This window comes from Pteronotus mesoamericanus, unplaced genomic scaffold (genome assembly GCF_021234165.1).
Source record: "Pteronotus mesoamericanus isolate MK-2021 breed Mesoamerican mustached bat unplaced genomic scaffold, CSHL_Meso_final scaffold_507, whole genome shotgun sequence".
In the NCBI taxonomy this organism is placed as follows: domain Eukaryota; kingdom Metazoa; phylum Chordata; class Mammalia; order Chiroptera; family Mormoopidae; genus Pteronotus; species Pteronotus mesoamericanus.
In genome coordinates, this window is record NW_026555319.1 from 15,693,359 (window position 1) to 15,713,900 (window position 20,542).

Here is a 20,542-nt window from a genome sequence, read left to right on the forward strand (position 1 = left end):
AGGTTTTAAAAAACAGGAAATGAGAAATAAATCAGAAATAGAGCAGTTTTCTCTTATGTTTTCTAGAGTCAAAAAAGAGGTCTTGGTGAGAATCACTGACAAAGCAGCCAGGGATACACCATGCAATGTAATCTAAGAGCGTAAAAAAAAAAAAAGGGCTCCTAGAAGAAAAGGGAAGGGAAGAAACTCATGAGAATATTCCCCGTTAAAGACTTTGGATTGTTTTGGACTTTAGCCACTGGACTTAGGGTTAAGTTTAATAAAAAAGAAAGTCTTGGCATATCTAAATATAAATTTATGAACCAGGAATAAAGAATATCTTTCTGTGTTTTAAGCTAATGAAATGAATTTAAATCTATAAAAAACACATTAAGAAAATGAGTACTAAATATATTTCAACTTTTCTCTAGCTCTCAAAATTGCTAATAATAACAATTAATAATTTTTAAAGGAGAGTACTGAACTTAAGTTACAGCTGTCTTCTCTATAATTCATTTTCTCCTCTTGAAAATGAGGATATCACCACCTGCTGCTCTACTGATATCACATATGTCTTCTGATGAGATAATGTGAGAATGAAAGCATATAAACATAAAGAATCTAAAATAAACACTGTAAATATTGTGGGGCTCCATTTATATGAAATTCTCGAATACGAAGTAGAAGCAAAACTAACCTATGGTGGCAGAAGTCAGATCAGTAGATGCTTCTAGGTGGGAAGGACTGATTTGAAGGGGGTCCTAAAGGGTTCTAGGGACGCCCTGGCTGGTGTGGCTCAGTTAGTTGGAGCATCATCCCCTAACCAAAAGGTCACGGGTTCTATTCCCAGTCAGGGCATGTATGTTGGTGTGTATGGAAGGCAACCAATCAATGCTTCTCTCTCGCATCTATGTTTCTCTCTCTCTTTTCCTCTCTCCTGTCTTCACTCTCAAAAAAAAAAAAAAAGCAATGGAAAAATGTCCTCAGATGAGGATTAAAAAATTAATTACTTAATTAATTAATTAAAAAAATACTAGGGGTGACAGAAACTATCTGTATCTTGATAGTTAAGCGATGAGCGTTTCACTTAATGTAAATTATACAGACATTAATTTTTAAAAAGATTTTATTTATTCATTTTTAGAGAGAGGAAGGGAAGGAGAGAGGGAGAGAAACATCAACGTGCGAGAGATACATTGATCAGTTGCCTCTCGCATGCCCTCCACTGGGGACCTAGCCCACAACCCAGGCATGTGTCCTGACTGGGAACTGAACTGGCGACCGTTCGGGTTGCAGGCCAGTGCTCAATCCACTGAGCCACACCAGCCAGGGCCAGACATTAACTTTTTTAAAATTAAAACACTCTCAATGCTGGAGAATAAAAATAAAACATTGTATAACCAAGAGGAAATAAAGGCTTTCTGAGTATGACATAAAATCAAGAAGTCTTAAAAGACCTATGAATTCAATTATATTAAAAAAATCAAGCTTTCCTGCATGGACAAAAGCATAATAAAAAAAAAAGACATGATAAACGCACACAAAAAATTGCATCACCTCACAGACAAAAGTGTATTTTCCTTTATATATATATATATAAAGTTACTACAAATAGAAAAATGGCAAAGAACGTGGCTTCTTCACAGAAATGAAGTACAAGGGTTTACACTCACTTACATTGAGAGAAATGTAAATGGAAACTATAATGAAATACCATGCTTCTGCTACTGGATGGGTAAAGACCCAAAAGTCTGATAACACTCCATGTTGGTGATGATGTGGGGAAATAGATAACTTCATATGATGCTAATGAGAGTCTGATTTGCCACAATCCCTACAGTAATTTGAGAACAGCTATCAAAATTGCAAAGACACTTAGACTTTGATGTAGCAATTCTGCTTCTAGCAATTTATTCTATTTGTACAAAACAATGCAGATATAGTTATTTGTGTAGCATTCTCTGTAATAGCAAAATATTGTAAACACCTTAAATATCGTTCCGTAGAGGACAGGTTTAAAAATTATGACAGAGCCTATAGACATAAGGAATACTATGCAATCAAGAAAAAGAATGAGGCAGTTCTACAGGTGAAAACTCTCCCAGACATTAAGTGAAAAAAGCAAGATGCAAAAGTATATGTAGTATACTACCATTTCTATTAAAAAAGAAAAATGTGAATATTAATAAAACATAAATACTGTGTTTGCAAATGCGTCGACTATCCTTAAAAGGGTAAACAAAAAAAGAAGTTAATAATGGTTTTCTCCAGAAAGGAAGCTGGATTACCAAGGGATGGGTGAGAGACTGACCATTCATCATTCGCTTTTTTATATCTTAGGGATTTTCTATCCTGCGCCTGTATCACCTCTCTTAAATATAACACAGTTTAGAAAACAACAGTACATCTATCCACCACGCTGTTTCCTGTGCTCATCTTTCCGTCTCAGCTCAAACACGGCTGCACTGGAGGAGCCTTCTCTGGACCCAGAGGGCAGACGCCTCCTCCCTGACACTTGACTCAATTGTTGTGTACTTCTCCACAGCCCTCCCCATGACTCTAATTTGAGATCTGTCCTGTTTAATGCTGTCAACCCAGGGACTGGCACTATGCCTGGCACATTCCAGGAGCTCACCAAATGTTTGCTGACAAAATGAATGAAAATACACGTTCCCAGAGGAGCTACAAAACTAAGGGCCCATAATAGATCAAGACAGGAGGAGTCCCTGATGAGTGTCAGACAACGATGACTGGACAGACCAGGAACATAAGGTTTGGGAGTTAACTTTCAACAAACATGGCAAGGCTGATCCAATGCTAAGACGGCTGCCAGGAACGCTAGCTTTGCTACCAACAGATGTGTAATCCTGGGCAAATCCCTCCATCTCTGGGCCTTACTTTAACCAATTGTGAAATAAGATAATTCAACAAGATTAATAGCTTTTTAAATCCCTCTTAGCTTTCAAACTGTTAAAAAAAAAAAAAAAGTGGGACTGCTCTGGTTGACATAAGGTTGCGGGGGCCTAAAGCCTGGCTCACTCCACTCTCCCCTTCCTCACCGGGGGCCCTTCAGACAGCCCGTTGTCCCATGGGACGGAGTTTGAAAACCAGACAAAGTTTGACAGATGAATGACAGATAAAGTTCCTTCCACACCTTACATTCTTTGACAAACCCATTTCCTCACCAATGAGTGTTCTTTCTAGAAATGAAGCATGATCATTTTTGAGGCATGACAAAAGATGTTTCCAAAAGGACAAAAGAGAAAAATTCAGCCAGGACCAGCAAATCTCACTAGGTCTTCAGCAGGAAGGCAAACAGTAATAAGCCAAGCAATTCCCCAAATGGCCAACCAATGGCCAGGATAAGGGTTATTCTACTTTCATGGCAGTGATTCATGTCAGGATAGTCCATGCTCTGCAATCAGATGAGAAGCATGAAGTTGGCAGCTACAGACAGCACACTGCATGCGCAGCGAATGAGTAGTAAATTCACTATGGAGACAACTGGTATTGTTAGATCAGCCAGAGAAGTGTTAGGAAAGGAAAAGGGGAAAGAGGTATTTGGCAAGATCTGATCCAGCTGACAAGACCCATCTTTGAATTCAGGGATATTTGGGCAGGGAAAACAGACCCCTGAAAGTCTGTGTTGGTGGCTTCCAACTTCAGTGTTGACAACTGTCACTGTTAAACCCTTGCCTAATGAATACCTGTTCAGAAACCTGTTCCAAGGCACATGTTAGCTCAAAGGCAGTCATGGCTAAACTAGGAAGAGAGAATAAAATGGGCTAGTGTGGGGCCACTGTTTCCTCATTTGGAACAGAAAAGACAAACTTCGATTATCCTACATGTTTTGCCATTTCAGTTCTGTCTCGAATGCAGAGGTTGATTTATTCCACAAATACTTCCCTATTCTGTGTCAGGCTGTGGATTCTGCCCTGGCCCCTGTGAAGCTGGGATTTTCATAGAGAAGATGATTCTACTCACCACTCTTCACTGGTCTGATAGTTTCCTTTTAAAAAGGAAAAGGTTCTCACAGGTCGATACTCAAGGTCACTTTACAGACAGGAAAACAGGTAAGGCCAACTTGAGAATTAAAAGGTAACTCAGCAGTAGAGAAACCATATTTCAGACTTATTCTCTGAGACAATGTAGTCACCAAACTCAAGAACAGGCTTTTTCAAGATGGTTCAGTAACTACGAGAAAATAAGCTGCTCTTCTTCAGGCTTGATGTACAATTCAGAACAAAGGTGGCAGCAGTAGTAGTAATGTCAGCCAGATGCGCAATATGGGCTGGACACTATGTAAAGAGTATCAATTAAGTTGCAAGTCTAGAGATGAGGAAACTGAAGCCCAGAGAGGTCATGGCATCTTTTTGGAGTCACACAGTTAGAAAATGGTAGTGCCAACACTCTATCCATGTCTCATAATGATGTCCCACATGTCCTGTTCTGTCAACCAAGACTCCTCCTCCTCTCTGAACAAAGCCCTGGCAGAAACACACACACTCCAGGCTATAAGGTATGTAAAATATGTTGCCACACATATCTGAAGAGTCCCTTAATGTTGAATGACAGGTTATTTTAGGACCAGTCCACCCAGTTTGGTCAGCAGAAATGTCAAGTTTGGTAACATGCCTAGAGAAAGTTTGTCTAGATGAGCTTGCCAAGATATGGGCCTCCTGGGATTTGGATGAAAATTGTTTGATCAAAATCAATCTCCTGAGACCCACTAGCAATTAAAACTTCAAATGAAAAAGAAACTAGAGGCAGGCAAATGCCACATGAAAATGATGTATCACCACTCAGTCTCTAGAACCTAATTTTAAACTCAGGTGCCAGTTCTCAACTACCTGTAAGCAGTAACGTGTGGAAAGATCTGCTGTCAAGAAAAAGAAAAGTGGGTCCTCGCCCTCTCGGGAGCCTGCCCAAGTCTTTTCCAGCCCCTCTTCTTGCCCCCAGGCACGTTGCCACTCCCTCTCTCCTAAACTCCGAGGGCCCTTCTTCTGCCTCCCTAACTTGTTTCCTGAGCCTACGCAGCCCAGCTGGCTCATTTCTACGACCTCTGTAGCTTTCTACATAAACTTTCTCTTATAATTTAAAGGAAAAAGAAAAGAAAAATTCCTCTGGACTTGAAACGAAAAGTAACAAGGGCGTCTTCTGAATAAAAAAACTAATCAAGACAAGGAGAAAGAGGCCCAAGACGACAGAACAAAGCTCCACATCTCAGTTTTCCCATCTACGCAATAGGAACACTTTCTGAAGAGCTGTCAGGGTGAAGAGCGGTCGTCCATTCAGCGTGTGTAACTGCGGAGCACCATCAGCACGGAGACTGGGACTACGGCGCACACAGAAGCATGCACGCAGTAGACAAAGAATAGTCTTTTCGTCCTAGTTCTTAGACCCAGAGGCCAGGTAAAAGGATGCAGGTGAAGAGCCGAGTGCTCATGCCCTCCTGATAACTGCCACCAACGCTCAGAGGAGGAGGTTTCTGAAACTGGTGGAGCATCGGCGAAAGCCCTCTTAGATGAAGGGCTTCCCTAGATATGAAAAGATGGGTCAGATTTGGAAAGAGAGGGGCGAGGGTGAAACGGAGAATACTCACAAGATACCAGCCTAACAGGGACCGAATGGAGAATAACTAAACCACTTTCTCCCCAAACTCCCAGCTCATATATCCAAACTGCCTAATTACTATCTGAACTAGAATGTCTATGTGGCTGATAGGCAGCTCAAACTTAACATGATAGAAACGGACTTCCTTCTTCCTCCCTAACCCCTAATGGCTCTTCCTGCAGTCTTCATTACCTAGTGAATGCCAACATCATCTTTCACAGGTTCTCAGGCCAAAAACCTCCGTTGCCCTCGACAACACACCCCCTCTCTCTTTCACCTCCCATATCTAATCTATCAGCAGACCCTATTGGGTGTACTTTCAGAATGAGTCCAGAATCCATGGAGCAGCTTCTCACCAGCTCCCTCGCTACCACCAGGCCACAGGCCACTATCACTTTCCACTGGTACTGCTACAAAGCTGCTTGTACAATGCCCCCTACAACCCACCTCAGCAACAGACAGAAAGATCCTATTATAGTCTAAGTCAGACAGTGGCACCCCTCTGCTCAAAATCCTCCTCATGTCACTCAAAGTCCCTAACATGGCCTCATGGCTTATAAGCACTGTATGAGATGTACGCTCTCTTCTGTCTCTCTCATACACACCCTCCTTGTCATTACCTCTTTGAATTCTTCTCCCCTGTCCTCCCCATCACTCCCTTAATTCCAGCCATAATGACCTCTTTGCTGACCCTTGTGCAAAACAGGCATGTTTCTACCTCAGGGCCTTTGCATGCATGGTTCACAATATGAGAGAGACTCTTTCTCCAAATAGCCTCATGGCTTAGTCCCTCACTTCTTTTACGTCTTGGCTCAAATGTTACCTTCTCACTGAGGCTTCCTCTGACCACTTCACTTAAAATTGTACACATTCCCAACAACTGAATCTAAAAAACGAACTAAGCAAGTAAGAAGAACAGAAACAGAATCATGGACACGGAGAGTGTTTTGATGGCTGCCAGATGGGAGTGGGGTCTGAAGGAACGGGTGAAGAGGTGAGGGGATTAAGAAGTACAAATAGGTAGTTACAGAATAGCCATGGGGACGTAAAGCGCAGTATAGGAGATGGAGTAGCCAAAGAACTTATACGCATGACTCATGGACACGAACAATGTTGTGGAGACCGCCTGCGGGCGTGGGGGGTGTTTGGTGGAGGGGCAAAGGGGGAAATCAGGACAACTGTAATAGCATAATCAATAAAATATAATAAAAAAATAAAATAAAACTGTACACATGCCCAACCAATCCACCCCACTTCCTAGCCTCCTTCTTTCCTCCTTTTGTTTTTCTTCAAAGTATGGATCACCAACATACTATAAAACATACTTATGTTTGTTTTTTTCTCCCTCCATAATATAAATCCCATGAGGACAAGGATTTTGTCCATTTTGTTTACTACTGTGTTCCTAGTTCTTAGGTTAGTACCTGGTAAATAGCAGCTGCTCAATAAATATTTGAATGACTAGTGTTCAACTTTCCTGTCGGGGAAATTTTATGCTTTGTAAACCAACCTGAGCTAGAGAGCATCTTCCCATTGTTCCATTCACAGTGTTTGACAGGATCAGAGCTACATCAGCCCTGGCTGTCAAGCTATTTTGACAAAATTGAAATTGAAAATGCCAGTCCCCGTAGCCCGTTTTACAGCCAATAAATGTAAGATAAGTAAGTAACTGATAAGAGAGAAAAGAAAGGGCAAAGTGTAGATGATGAGGCAGCAACATTTCCAATGGGAGAAATGCTTAGGCCACTTCCTTCGGTGAGGCCAGACTACCACCCGCTGCTCCCACGGGCATCAGCTCACAGAGCGACCAGAGCTGTGGGAGGTGGGGCTTCAAACGCTGCGGGAGGTGTGTGGGGGGGTCTCCGCCACAGGAAATGATGTGAGCGCAGTTAGGCCCTTCCCCTGCCTACGACCCTCCATGCCCACAGGCCTTACTCTGTGTTCCTCTAACTGCCAAGCTCCTCCTGCCTCTGCACTTGCTGATCCTCCGCCTGGATTATCCTCTCTGGTGCCAGGCGGGGCCGGGGGAGGGGGGGTTCTGGGAAGTAAATGGTCAAGGCATCTAACAGTTTCAGAGGATGACTAGAAAAAGACGAAAGTCTGAGCCCAGAGCCAGCTGGACCAACCAACTGAACTTGTTCTGAAACACTTTTAGGAAGTGAAACGAGAAGGATGGGAGAAGTCCTGTGTATTTAAAGGTCTATTTGCAGAAGGAAGTAACACCCCACAAATCAGGGGCGACAGCTTTCCTCACACAGGCTCCCAGCTGGCACCAAATGCCTACAGTTAAGGCACCCACTACAACAATAGCAGGTTCTGCACAAACTTCCTCATCTAACCCTGGCACACACCAGTGCTGGGGGCAGGGAAGAAAGGTGGTGACCAGTGTTATTTTAGAGCTGAGGTAAAGGAGGCCCAGCCTAAGAAAGTTGTCCAGAAAGCTGCTGCGCTGGAGCTGAGACCCAGGGCTGACTGATGGGGAGTCAGGAGTGCTTTTCCCAATATACCTCTGAGCCCTTCAAGCCGCTCAGGATGAAGCCTCTGCTCAACCCACACTCAACAGACAATCTCTACGTAACCTCTGAGGGATCTTATTCTTCGAGAACTAGTGAAGCTGCTCCTTATGACACTTTTTAAGAGGTCAGAGGAGTCTACTGGGCTCAACTCAGGACAGGGAGTCAGATGCTATGAATTCTGCTGTTTCTACAATCTGTGACAAGTCACTTCATCTCAAATCCTCTCTTGCAAGGATGGCGCTAAAGTGACAATATTAAGCCCTGGCCAGGTAGCTCAGTTGGTTAGAGGGTCGTCCCGATATGCCAAGGTTGGGGGTTTGATCCCTAGCCAGGGCACATAAGAGAATCAAGCAGTGAATACATGAATGGGTGGGTGGAACAACAGGTTGATGTTTCCCTCTCTCTCTTTTCCTCTGTCTAAAATGAATCAATCAATAAAAAAATTTTTTAAAAGGTGACATTAAATTGCTATGAATTCAGTGGAACTCGGAGAACAGATCATAGAATTTTTTAAAAAGGTACTACATTAATATTTATATCACAGCTTATTTCAGAAGCCTTCTGAAGGAAAGAAGGTGTGGAAACCTTTATGGGCTCATTAAGTCTTATAAGACTCAGGAGTGGATAGGAAAGCAGCAGGTCTTTCTCGTGCTACTGTCAGGGAAACAGGCAGAGCTAGAGCAAGTGAATGTCTGCAAAGGAAAAAGGCTCAGACTCACAGAGCCTAGTTCTGGGGCCATCAAACCACCTCGCCATCTCCCAGGCAAGATGTGTTCTCCCCAGCCAAGAAGTCATAGGGCTTGCACTTTTCTTAAAGAGACACAGACCCTTCCTTTGAAAATACTCTTCAAGAACTAGGGCCAAAAGATCCCTGAAGGGTCATGTGCTTCCTCTTTATTCCAAAAGGAATGCAGCTCAACCACTCTCAAGAAGGGTGCTGAATATTCTTAAATTAGTTTCACGGATAGCCTGTTGTGTGTCTCACACTTCCCAATAGTCAGAAAAAACTCCCACTCTGTCCCGAAAGGTAATCACTTATAGGGATGGCCTGCAAAACTGTTTCATCCTAATGAAAGTGAATTAAATGCCCCTTGAGATTAGACGAGAAGTAGTAAGGCCACATCTTTACCTAGATGCAAATAAATATAACGGCAGCTAAAAACATACCATAGCACCTACACCCCAACCTTATTCCAGCTTCTCTTCTGTCTCTGCACTTTGCAGATCCCCGAAAGCCTGGGTAGCCTGGGTAGGAACCCTGGCTCTGTCTGTACTACCCACCTGCCTTTACATGTGTGATTTAATCTCTCTGTGCTTCAGTTTACCCATTGATAGAACAGGGATAACAAGAGAAGCTATATCACAGCGTTGTTTTGAAGTTTCGATGCAGCATTGTAAGTAAAGTGCTTAGCACCGTACCTGGTACACAGTAGGGGCTCAACAGCCAGTACTGAGTATCTGCGTCGGTATTTTAGCATTATTACAGGTGTCCCCAGTTAACTGGGTCCTGAGGCGCACAGGAATAGATCAAACCCAACTCCACTTCGGGGCAGGTGGCTGTTTCTTGAATTAAAAAAATTTTTTTCCCACCGTGGCAAAGAGATAAGGTCCTGAACGACCAGGGGGCCTCAGAATGTCCACAGGCATAAATACGAAGAGGAAAACCAGGACGCGAAGAGGCGTTTCCTCTTTGGCCAAGCGCACGCTCCTCGGGGCCTAAGTCTAAGAGCCTGTCCCGGAGGGCGCCTCGGGAGGGGCTGCAGAACCCGCGGGGCTGGGGCATAAGCCCGCGGGCAAGTGGGCGTGAATGAATGAACCTGTAGTCCTTCTGCGTCTTCAGGGTCTGGGAAGCCACTCTCCATCCTCTCGCGCCCCGTCCTCTCCACGACCTTTGACCCCGCAAACCCCTCATCTCAGACCCCCGACTCCCTGCCCCACGTCTTCTCCTGCCTCGTCGGATTCCCTGCCTTCTCACCCGTAGGTCCGAATGGCTCCTGGCGCCACGGCGCGGCTCGGCTGGGCAGCAAAATGTCCGCGGCCTCGTCCTCCGGCTCTCCCGGTGCGACAGTGCCGCCGGCTTGCTCGGAGACCCGCGGCTGTCACCTGCCAGGCGGAAGTGAGCTGCCTGCGCGTGGGCACTTCCGGTGGACGCACGGCCTGGGGGCGGGGTCAAAGGTGCAACCCGGGAGGGCGCTGGTGCCCGAGGGGCGGGGCCAAGGGAGGGCAGGGCCCAGAGGGCGGGGCCAGCGGGGATTAACCCCTGCTTAGCCGCCACGCTGCTCGCCGCTGTGTCCCGTAGAGCGTTTAGAAAAATTAACCAGCTAGCCGCTAATTAACATGGGTGGAAAAGGTCGTGGCGACTTTGAGGTCCATCTCTTCCTTCTGTGTTACAAACGGAAAAACTGAGGCTCTGAGAGGGGCCGGGTTTTCTCAAGGCCACTTACCTTATGATTGAGAGAGTCGAGACGAGAGCTGCAAGTCTGGTCTAGTGCTCACTGCCTCGAAGTGCAGACCTTTAGGAATTCCACGTTGTAGGAGCTAATATCGGACCATCCAAGGAACTTTTATCTAAGGAGAACTTCACAACGTCCCATTTCCCCTTGTATTAGGTCTGCCAGGACCTCAATTCCTATGGCCACCCCAATCCTCACTCTAGTACCACTAACTTTCTCCTCATAGATAGATAATTTCTGATCATCCCTTTAAAGCATTATTTCATTGCTACTCTTTAAAAATGTTTTACTGGGTCCCTGACTGGCGTGGCTCAGTTAGCTGCCCATCCTCCTGCAAAGTGAAAGGTCGCCAGTTGATTCCAAGTCAGGGCACAGGCCTGGGTTACCAGTTTGAACTGATTGATGTTTTTCTCCCTCCCTCACCCATTCTCTAAAAATAAATAAATAAAACCTTTAAAAAAAACACAGGAAGTTACCACTGGTACAACACTATTAACTAAATTAACAGACCTTATTCCATTTTAAAATCCTTTTCTGAAGTAGCCAAGAAACAAGTTAATATTATATGCATGTGCCATGTTCCACGTGCTACGCACAGCTGTCTGGAGGAACTGCGTTTCTCTAATGATAAATGTTGGCAAATACCGTCAGCTTCACTGGAAAATAAAATTTCTTTGGGAATGTAATATGCAAAGAGAAGAATTATCCGACAAAACAAAATCAACAAACATAGAGGTGCCAAGCTTATTGAAGAGATCAGAGCTTTAAGATTTTCAAGAAGATGGAAGTTACAGTATCAGTTTGCTTAGGAAGAGCATCCTGGGGAAGGTGGCATTTGTGCTAGGCCTTGCCTAACAGGAACAGAGTTGTATAGGCTGAGACGAAAGGAAAAGGTAAACCAGAGACGACACCGCAGAGACAGGAAGGCAAGGGAGCAAGTATATGCGTCCTTCAGAAAACATTTTCTAAGTCTCTATTCTGAACCAGTTCCTGGGTGAGGCAAAGGCCCTTCCCTTGCTGAACCTATAATTTGTCTGGGGAGGGTGACAGAGCAACAGACATAAATGGGATTGGTGCTGTACTAGGGAATACACTGAGGATGTGGGAGTCCACAGAAAGAACGAAAACTCCCCCAGGGATGGAGGGAGCACTGGAGGCCTGGACGAGTTGGGGGTGCATTTCATCTGAAATTGCAGAACAGCAGTGAATATTTCTGGAGCACCTAGGGTGTGCCTGGCGGGGTGCAGAGAGTCTCATTGCTTCTTCACATAATCCCCATGTTATCTGGGTAGGGGCAAACTGCAACTGCAAGAGCTTAAGTCAGAGAGCGACTGAGTGGCAGAGCTGAGGGACTGTTTCCCAGCTCCAAGATACATGCTATCATTAGTCCTACTCATTGACCTAAACTGAATTTGTCACTCCTACCTGAGCCATCTATATTGGGGATATGGCTGTGACCAAGATGTGTGGTACAATCTCTCCCTGAGGCCACTGGTGAGTGCGGGAGAGAGGCAATTATAACATGGCTCAGAAGGACCTGGAATGCACAGGAAACTCGGATACCAAATGCATCCTGGGAAAGTCAGGGATGGCTTCCTGGAGGAGATGATATTCAGCCTGAACTGCGCAGGATATTACTACTACTAATAGTTTTGAACCAGGCATTGTGCTAGGCTTGTCTATATATTAACTTACTGAACTCTCCCAACAATTTGATTCCACAACTGTCCCCAAATGAAGGTAAAAAACCTTAGGCCAGTGGGCAGAGCCAATTTCTCCCAGACTTCCCTGTGGGCCTGGGCCTCCTCTCTCGCAGCTCAGTCTGTTAGGAAAGCCAAAAATATAATACTACTAAGAGGAGGCACAGTTCAATGCCAAAGGCTGGATCACTGTAGCTTGCAGAAGTAGGAGACAGAAGCAGGGAAGAGGGGCTTCCCTCTCTATCCCCACCACGAAACTGGCTGCACTGCCTGAGTCACACTCACCATTAAATCCTGAGAGCTGTGTCTACAACAGTCATACCTGGAGCACACAGGAGGCGCCCCTGGCTCCAGGATCGGTGGAGCGGAGCCAATGATGGCCACGCCCACCTGGAGAGAGAAGTGATCTCTCCCAACAAACCTATCATTACTAAGGGTAACATTACCTCCTGGTTGGAAGGGGAAGTTTTTAAACTTTTCTCCAAGGCCTATTCGTTTTCTACCCTGTCTTATTGAGCTGACTGATGTTGGACAGTCCTGCCCACCCCTTTGGGCTTCAGTTTCTCCTTTCTAAGAACTCTGAACCTTGAACTCATTATGGATCAAGCACCATTGTATGCCTTCGACATCTATTACCATTCTCAAGAAGGTGGGCGCTATGAAAACCCCCACTTTGCAGATGAGCACACTGAGGTTCTGAGAAGCTCAAATTTCCCAAATTCACAAGGTGGCAGCGGGTCAAGCTGGGAGTCAAGACCAGGGCTGATGACTGCAGGGCTCATGCTTCCCCCCTCGCCCCCTCACCTGCCTCGTGAGGTTTCATACAATCAGAGGAAGGTTGGGAGTACTTTTGATGTCATGAGATGACCCAGGACATGCTGCTAGCGCTGTGCAACCTTCAGAAAGTCACTTCTCTTTCTGACACACAGAATCTCAGAGCCCATCCTTCTCACCCTCCCTCCACACTGGTGCATAATAAATATATGTTGAAATAAGTGTCCTTCCCATCTAAGCCCACTAGAGGGCCCACAGGTGACATTAACTGCTACCCTGTCCCTTGGATGTAGCTGTCACGCAGGCAGCCCCACAGCATCCCGACCTCCCTTCAATGTGATTTTTCTTTTTATGTGATTTCTGTTCCTCTCCTTCAATTTCTGCTTGCTGTTTTTGTTGTTTTTATGCTATACATTTCTAAAAGTTGCCTCAGATCCTTTTCAGAAGGAGGCAGGACTGAGCTGTTATCACCAACTGCCCTCCGTGTTTGCTCGTGTCTACAGCCTCACTAACAATGCCAGCTCCCCACCTGCTGAGGGTGGGCAGCTCCAAATCCTTCCCACCCGGGGTAGGCCTGGCACAGCCCCCAGTGCAGAGGGGCCTAGAGGCTGCCCGGGTCTGCCCCCATTTCCCCCTGCTCTAAATGCTTTCATTGATCCACTCCTGGTCTTCCTGGAAGAAAATACTGCTCACCTCCTCCTGGCTTTGCTGCCTACCAGCAATAACGGTGATGATGGTGTGGCAACCATACGACAGTGCCATTTGCCAAAAACTCATCATGTGACAGTCTCCACACAAAAATCATTTAATTGGACTGTCTCCCTTAATCTGCATGCTATCCCCATGGCGTAGGGACAGTTGTCATCCTCATTTCATAGGTGAGGATGTAGGGGTTCATTCAGTTGGAAAAGAGATGAGCTGGCGGGGGTTAGTGCCGCTGGGAAGAGCCCAGCCCAGAACCACAGGTTGCTGGGATTGAACCCAGGTTTGGCCATTTCTAGCTATGTGACTCTGAGCAAGCTGCTTGCCCGCTCTGTGCCTGTTTCCTCTGAAGCCCACTCCACAGGGCCGCTGCAAGGACCAGAGAATGTAATGCCCAATGCCTGGCGTGCAGAGGGCACACTGCAGACAACAATTGTTCCAGACTAAATGTGTTACTACTTGTGGCTGGGATTTGAATCACAGTCCATTTGAGCCCACAGTTCCATCTATCCATCCTCCAGGTAAATCCCTGCTGAAGCAGGAAGTGAAATGCTGTTTGGGTTGAAAACTCCAGTTTCACGATGGGCTCAGGCTTCCCCGTAGAGGAGCCAGGCCATCCCAGTTGTCTACTGGGCCTGCCATGTACCTGCCCAGCTCCCCAGCCAGGACGGGTATGGGGTAAGGTGGGGGGCTTCACAGGCATTCTAGCTTCGCCTGCCCAGTAGCCTCTGCCCTGCTCCCTGCCCGCAGGCCCAGAGTTTGTCTATGGGCCCTATGACCAGGCCCTCAATGGCAGCCCTGTCCTTGGGGGCTTCCAGAGCTGCTGTCTTCCCTGAATTCCCCACAGGACTGAGCTGTTGTCACCAACTTCCCTCCGTGTTTGCTCTTCTGGAATCAGCCATAGTGGCCCTCTTTTCTTTACCCTCAGCCACAGGAAGATGCCACAGGCCTCATGTGTGCCAGATGTGTCCCACACACAATCTCCCTGGAGCCTCCCAGGTGGTAGGTGACAGAGGCAGGATTGAACCCAGGACTGTCTAATCCCAAGTCCATGCTCTTAACCAGCCTTCTAACTCTCCTTGCTCTCCTCCAGGGAACACCCCTCAACTCTCTGACTTCCCCCAAGGAAAGGCCTGATCTGGCCTGTGTCGGCCTGTCCTGCTCTGACTCTGGAACCGGAACAACATCCACTTTGGGACTCTATTGCCTCATTCACTTTAGGACTCTTATTACATCACGCTAGTTGCTAAATGAATGAATGAATGAGCAGAGGAGCTAAATGTACCGCATCTATTTTCTGCTCCATATTGTGTGAGGATCAGAGGACACAGGGAGAGATGAGATGCCTCAGTGCTGTCTGCTTAAAACAAATTGGGGACTTTTCATTCATTTGCTCATTATTTTTGATAAACATTTGTGGACTGCATGCCAGGCTCCGTGCCAGACCTGCCCTCCTGGGAGAATGCCAGTTCCCAGCTGTGAGCGCGAAGCGCAGGGCAGGGCCGAGGGCCTGGGGCAAGGGCAGGGAAGGCCCCCCGAAGTAGGCAGAGAGGGATCTCTGAGCCGGCCCAGGTCTGAGCATCGTACACACCAAGGTTTCAATTAGTACCTCTGTGTGTGACCTTGCACAAATCACTTCACTTTTCTGGGCCTCATTTTATTCATTTGTACACTAAGAAGGAGAACAACGTGGAAGGTGCCATTTTGAGGCCGCGATGAGATAACAAACAAATGTGAACAAGGTGGTGATTCTCACTACGTAAGCCATCCCCCAGCCCTTTTCTCCCCACCCACACGGAGGGCCCAGTGAAGGTCAGGTTTGCAGTAGATGCTCAGAAAAGTGAGTCACCTACCTGGTGTGTGAAGCACTCCCCCTGTGGCCCTCTTTTGAGCTTTCACAGTTGATAGTACCACTACTGTCATTACTGTTAAAACTACCATCACTAATAACGTTAAGGAGCAGATGGCGGGCCCAGCTCTGAGGAACCTCCATATGCTTACACTCAGTGGGAGTCTGCCCACAAGCCCTCTGGTACAGGACAGGAACCCCTGGAAGCCCCCAGGCAGTTCCAGGGGACTTGAATTCCATACCACTCAGCCAACTTTTCTCGGGAAACTTTGCTGATGTAGCATCACAGCTCCTCAGCCATTCATTCATCGACCTAGACAATGTCGACACGTACCAGGGGCGAGAGGGAGGCTGCAGCCGCCACAACCCCAAGCTCATGTGGCCAGCACCCAAGACCACCTGGGAAAGCACTTGGCTTTATGGTCAAAAGGACCTGGGTTATAAATGAAGAAACAAAATGTCTGTATCTAGGCAATGGAGGGATATCTGTAATTATAAAAAGGGATGAAGCACTGACACATGCTATAACATGGATGAACCTTGAAAACATTATGTTCAGTGAAAGAAGCCAGACATAAAAGGCTACATAGTGTATTATCCCATTTATATAAAATGTCCGGGGTTGGCAAATGCACAGAGACAGGAAGGAGGCTAGTGGTTGCTCAGGGGCCGGGGAGTGTAGGAGAACGGAGAGTGACCCCTAGCGGGCATGGGATTTCTTTTGGGGGATGATGGTTGCGCAACCCTGAGACTACACTGAAAACCACTGACGTTTACATTTTAAATTAGTGAATGTTATGGTATATAAATTACGTTCCAATTTTAAAAAGAGAAAGAGGACTTGGGGTGCAGTGCTGGCTGGAGCTGTGTGACCTTGGGCACATTTCTTAACCTGCTGCTGCTTCCTTTCCGTCTTCTGTAAAATGGATGTCTCCTTTTGCAAGTTGCTGGGAGGAATTTATTGTATAAAGAAATGTGGAGTGTCTGCCACAGTACCTCCCCTGCGGCGGGTTCCCTACGACCATTGTGGTGATGGTAAAGCCCCAGGAGGAGGTCCACCCTGGCACCAGCCAGGCCACAGCTGGGGTGTAGAAAGAGAACACTTTCCAATCCGCGCACGGCAGCAGGATGTTGAAAGCCAGCAGACCCGGCCTGGCTGTGCGATTTGAGGCACGTCGCTTGCCTTCCCTGAGCCTCTGCTCATCTGCACAATGGAGATGATAATAGTACCCCCCCCACACACTGACCTGCTACACTGGAGGAAGTGGACAAAAACCAAAGTATGAAAATGTCAAGGGATTTACAGGTGCCTATACTGGAGATAGTTGTGGTCATGACCGTGAACTCTGAGAGGGGAAAAATTGGCCCGCGGACACACGGGCTGACCCTGTGTCTTGAGCCCACCCTCTCCCCCACGTGCGCACCTGCTCCTTCAACTGCCCAGCCTCAGCCTCATTCTTCTCCACCCACAGGCACGGGCCCTGCTGGCGGAGCTCCAGCCCCCCGGGTCCAGGCGGGCGATGGCGTGTGGGACTGCAGCATGAGCGTCACACTGCAGGTGCCCCAGAGGCCTGGGCAGCAGGTCAGGAGCCATGTTCTAGGCCCCACCAGGCGACCGAGTGTCCTGAACTCGGGCCAGGGCGGAAGCAGCCACGGTACCACTTGGGTATCTCAAGTGAGAAGGCACTTCCTTGCTGGAACCTGTTTCTAGCCTCCCAAACCCACTAGATAGTGGAGCCCTTTGTAACCTCCCACAGGTGTCCCCTCCAGCCCTGGCCTCCTACTTGATCCCTCACCCAGGAGGCCCCAAGATGGCTGACCCCTTTGCCCCCAGCCTGGCGCACCTGCTTGAGTACCAAGCAGATGCTGTTCTTGAGGAGGACGTTGATGGAGTCTGTGACGGGTCCCTCAGCTGCATCATCTGGCGGAGGTCCTTAATGGAAAGGCCAACCTGAAACTTCCCAGAGGCCAGGACTAAAGAGCAAGAAAGTGCTAGATGGGTGCAGGAGAGAAGATGAGATGTACAAGGTGGGTGGTAGTGGTGGCGGCGAGGTTGAGTCGCGGGCAACCTTGGAGGCTGAGGAGGGGGAAGGTAGGGAAGGCAGGACCAGAGAGGAAATTCAGACATAAGGGGGTCAACGTCATGGAATATGTCCGCTCTCCCAGCCTCAGCCATGGCCCAGAGTCCTGCTGGAGCCTCCTAAGGGAACACCTGGCCAGGCGGACCCATCGGAGCCACTCTCTCCCAGGAAACAGCCTGGACACACCCAGGCTGGCTAAGAGGGGAAGCAGCCAAGCAGGTATGACAAGAAGCCTTGGGAAGTAAGCCACTGACTCCACCTGGCCTGGGTGGGGCTGTTTTCACCCTGACCTTCCACTCTGGGCTAAACTCTGTTGTCAGATGTGTCCCTGAGACTGTACCCTCAGCATACCTCTGGTCTGTGTGGATGTCCATTTCACTCTGAAGCCAGAAACTAACAGGGTACAGGCTCCATGTCTGTCTCGCTCTCTGAACTCCCCAGCACCTTGCAGAGGAACTGGACCCTTCTAGAAAACGAAGGCTTAGATACTGAGGGCAAGAACGTGAGGAGGCCTCATCAGGTCACCGGGAACATACCTTTGGGGTCTTCCCGGCAAAGCTCTCGCTGTTCCTGGTCGTGGGAGTGACTCTGGGAAGCCAGAGGCCAGGGCAGTCTGGGTCCGCCTGGGCCAAATGGCCAAGTGGACGGCAGGAGTGGCTTCCAGGTTCCCACATGCCTGGGGCTGGGCCCCAGCGATATTAACATCTGGTGGGGAAGCTGAGCTTAAAATACGACACAGGAAGGGACAGCTGTGGCCCAAAACAATGGCAGTGACAATGGAGCCACCGCCTATATTGTAATTTTCCAAGTGATAGACACTATGAAATGTATATGATCAATCATCTCACATTTAACCTTATAACTGTTCTGCAGGGTCGATATCATCAACCCATTTCACAGGTGATAAAATTGTAGCTCAGAGAGGTTGAGTAACCAACCCAAGTCACACAGCAAGGAAGTGACTGAGCTGGGACTCAAAGCCAGACTCTAACTCCAGAGTCTACATGCATAGCTACCAAGCCCAGCTGACCCAGTGGTGGAAGAGGTTTGTCATTCCCACCTCACAAGGAAAGGACCAAGTGTCAGCAGAAGACATCACATCTCTTGGCTTATGGAACAATCCCAATAGGTCCCTAGGCTGTGTCTGGTAAGTGCAGTAGCTTTTTGGCTGCCAGAGTTCAGGGTGTGAATCCATCACTGTGTGACCTTGGACTGGTTAGCTTACCTCCCTGACCCTCAGTTTCCTGAACTGTCAAACAGGGGGAGCGGTACCCACCTCATGAAGTTGTCAGAGGATGAAATGTGATGAATGTCAAATCGCTTGGCTTAGTACCTGGTACAAAGTACGTGTTCAATAGAGGTTGGCTGAAGCAGAGATCTGAGGCAGAATTCACCCAGGAAGCCCTGCATTCATCCATTATAATAGCCCTGTATGTTTAGCACTGACTGTACAGGGTACCTGGCATTAACTCAGTCTCTACACACACACAGAGCCAGGGGTGAGGGGCACTATTATGATCTTTATTATATAGGTGAGGAAATTGAGGCTCAGAGAGACCCTTGGGCTTTAACCTCTGTACGGGCAGAGAGTGTGTCTGTACTCCTAACTGTCCCAAAAGGGCCTGGTGCATAATAATCTCTCAGTAAACATTTTTAAAATTTTTTATTTATTGATTTTAGAGAGAGAGGAAGAAAGAGAGAAACATCGATTTGTTGTTCCACTTATTTATGCATTCATTGGTAGGTTATTTTCTTTTTCTTTTTCTTTTTTTATAATCCTCACCCCAGGACATTTTTTTCTCCATTGCTTTTAGAGAGAGAGGAAGGGAGATGGAGAAATATTGATGTGAGAGAGAAGCATCAATTGTTTACCTCTTGTATGCACCCAGACCGGGTTCTGAACCCGCAGCCTATGTCTATGCCCTGACAAAAATTGAACCCACAGCCTTTTGGTTATGGGACGACGCTCCAACCAACTTAAGCCACATCAGCCAGGACTTCTTCTTTTTTTTTTTAATCTTCACCCAAGGATATGTTGAGTGAGAGAGAGAGAGAGAGAGAGAGACATCAATGTGAGAGAGAAACATTGATCAGTTGTCTCCAGTAGGCACCCCAACAGGGGATCGAACCTGCAACCTTGGCATATTAGGACAACACTCTACCAACCAAGCTACCGGCCAGGGCTCTCAATAAACATTTTTTTTTTTTAAGATTTTACTTATTTATTTTTAGATAGAGGAAGGGAGGGAGACAGAAAGGGAGAGAAACATCCATGTATGAGAGAATTATTGATTGCTTGCCACTCGCATGTCGCCCACCAAGGACATAACCCATAACCCAGGCATCAAACCAGTGACCTTTTGGTTTGCAGGATGACATCCAACCCACTGAGCCACACCAGTCAGGGCTCAGTAAACATTTTGATGACAGAGTTAGTAAGGAGCGGAGCGGAGCAGAGAATTGAACTCTCATCTGTCAGGCTCCTTTCAGAGCCTGCCTTGTAACCACTACCCAGAGCTGTGCATGCCTTCCCCCTCCCAGGTCACTGCATGCTCCTGCCTTAGAAGCTGGAAGCTCAGAGTCTAGTGCCAAATAGTGCTACATAAATAAAGACGGGTGGGCTGAAGGAAGTAACAACATAAGCTGCAGCTTGGAATGGTCTGGACACCTTGCTTCCTGTGCCACCCTGGCCCTCTGCCCCTGGCTGTTTCCAAGAGTAAGCAGGCCATGTGGCCCTCCAGGCTAAAATGTAGCACTTTCTGCTCTTGGTAGTCTTCCAGAAGTCCTCCTGGGCCAGTTGTCTTATTCCAAGAACAGCCTGCACTCATTAACATTTCTGAGCCTTTGTCTAAGCTCTATACCAGGTCTGGAAAGC

The 20,542-nt window shown here is 47.2% G+C and overlaps 1 protein-coding gene across 2 annotated transcripts in view; it reads right to left on the minus strand.

Annotated features, from left to right (window-relative positions):
• AP1B1 (adaptor related protein complex 1 subunit beta 1) overlaps window positions 1–10,239 on the minus strand; it is a 45,523-nt gene extending 35,284 nt beyond the window's left edge. For both annotated transcript variants that reach the window (XM_054594184.1, XM_054594182.1), the window contains exon 1: window positions 10,084–10,239. The gene's annotated coding sequence lies outside the window, so the exon portion shown is untranslated. The remainder of the gene's footprint in view (window positions 1–10,083) is intronic.
• Window positions 10,240–20,542: the final 10,303 nt, after the last annotated feature.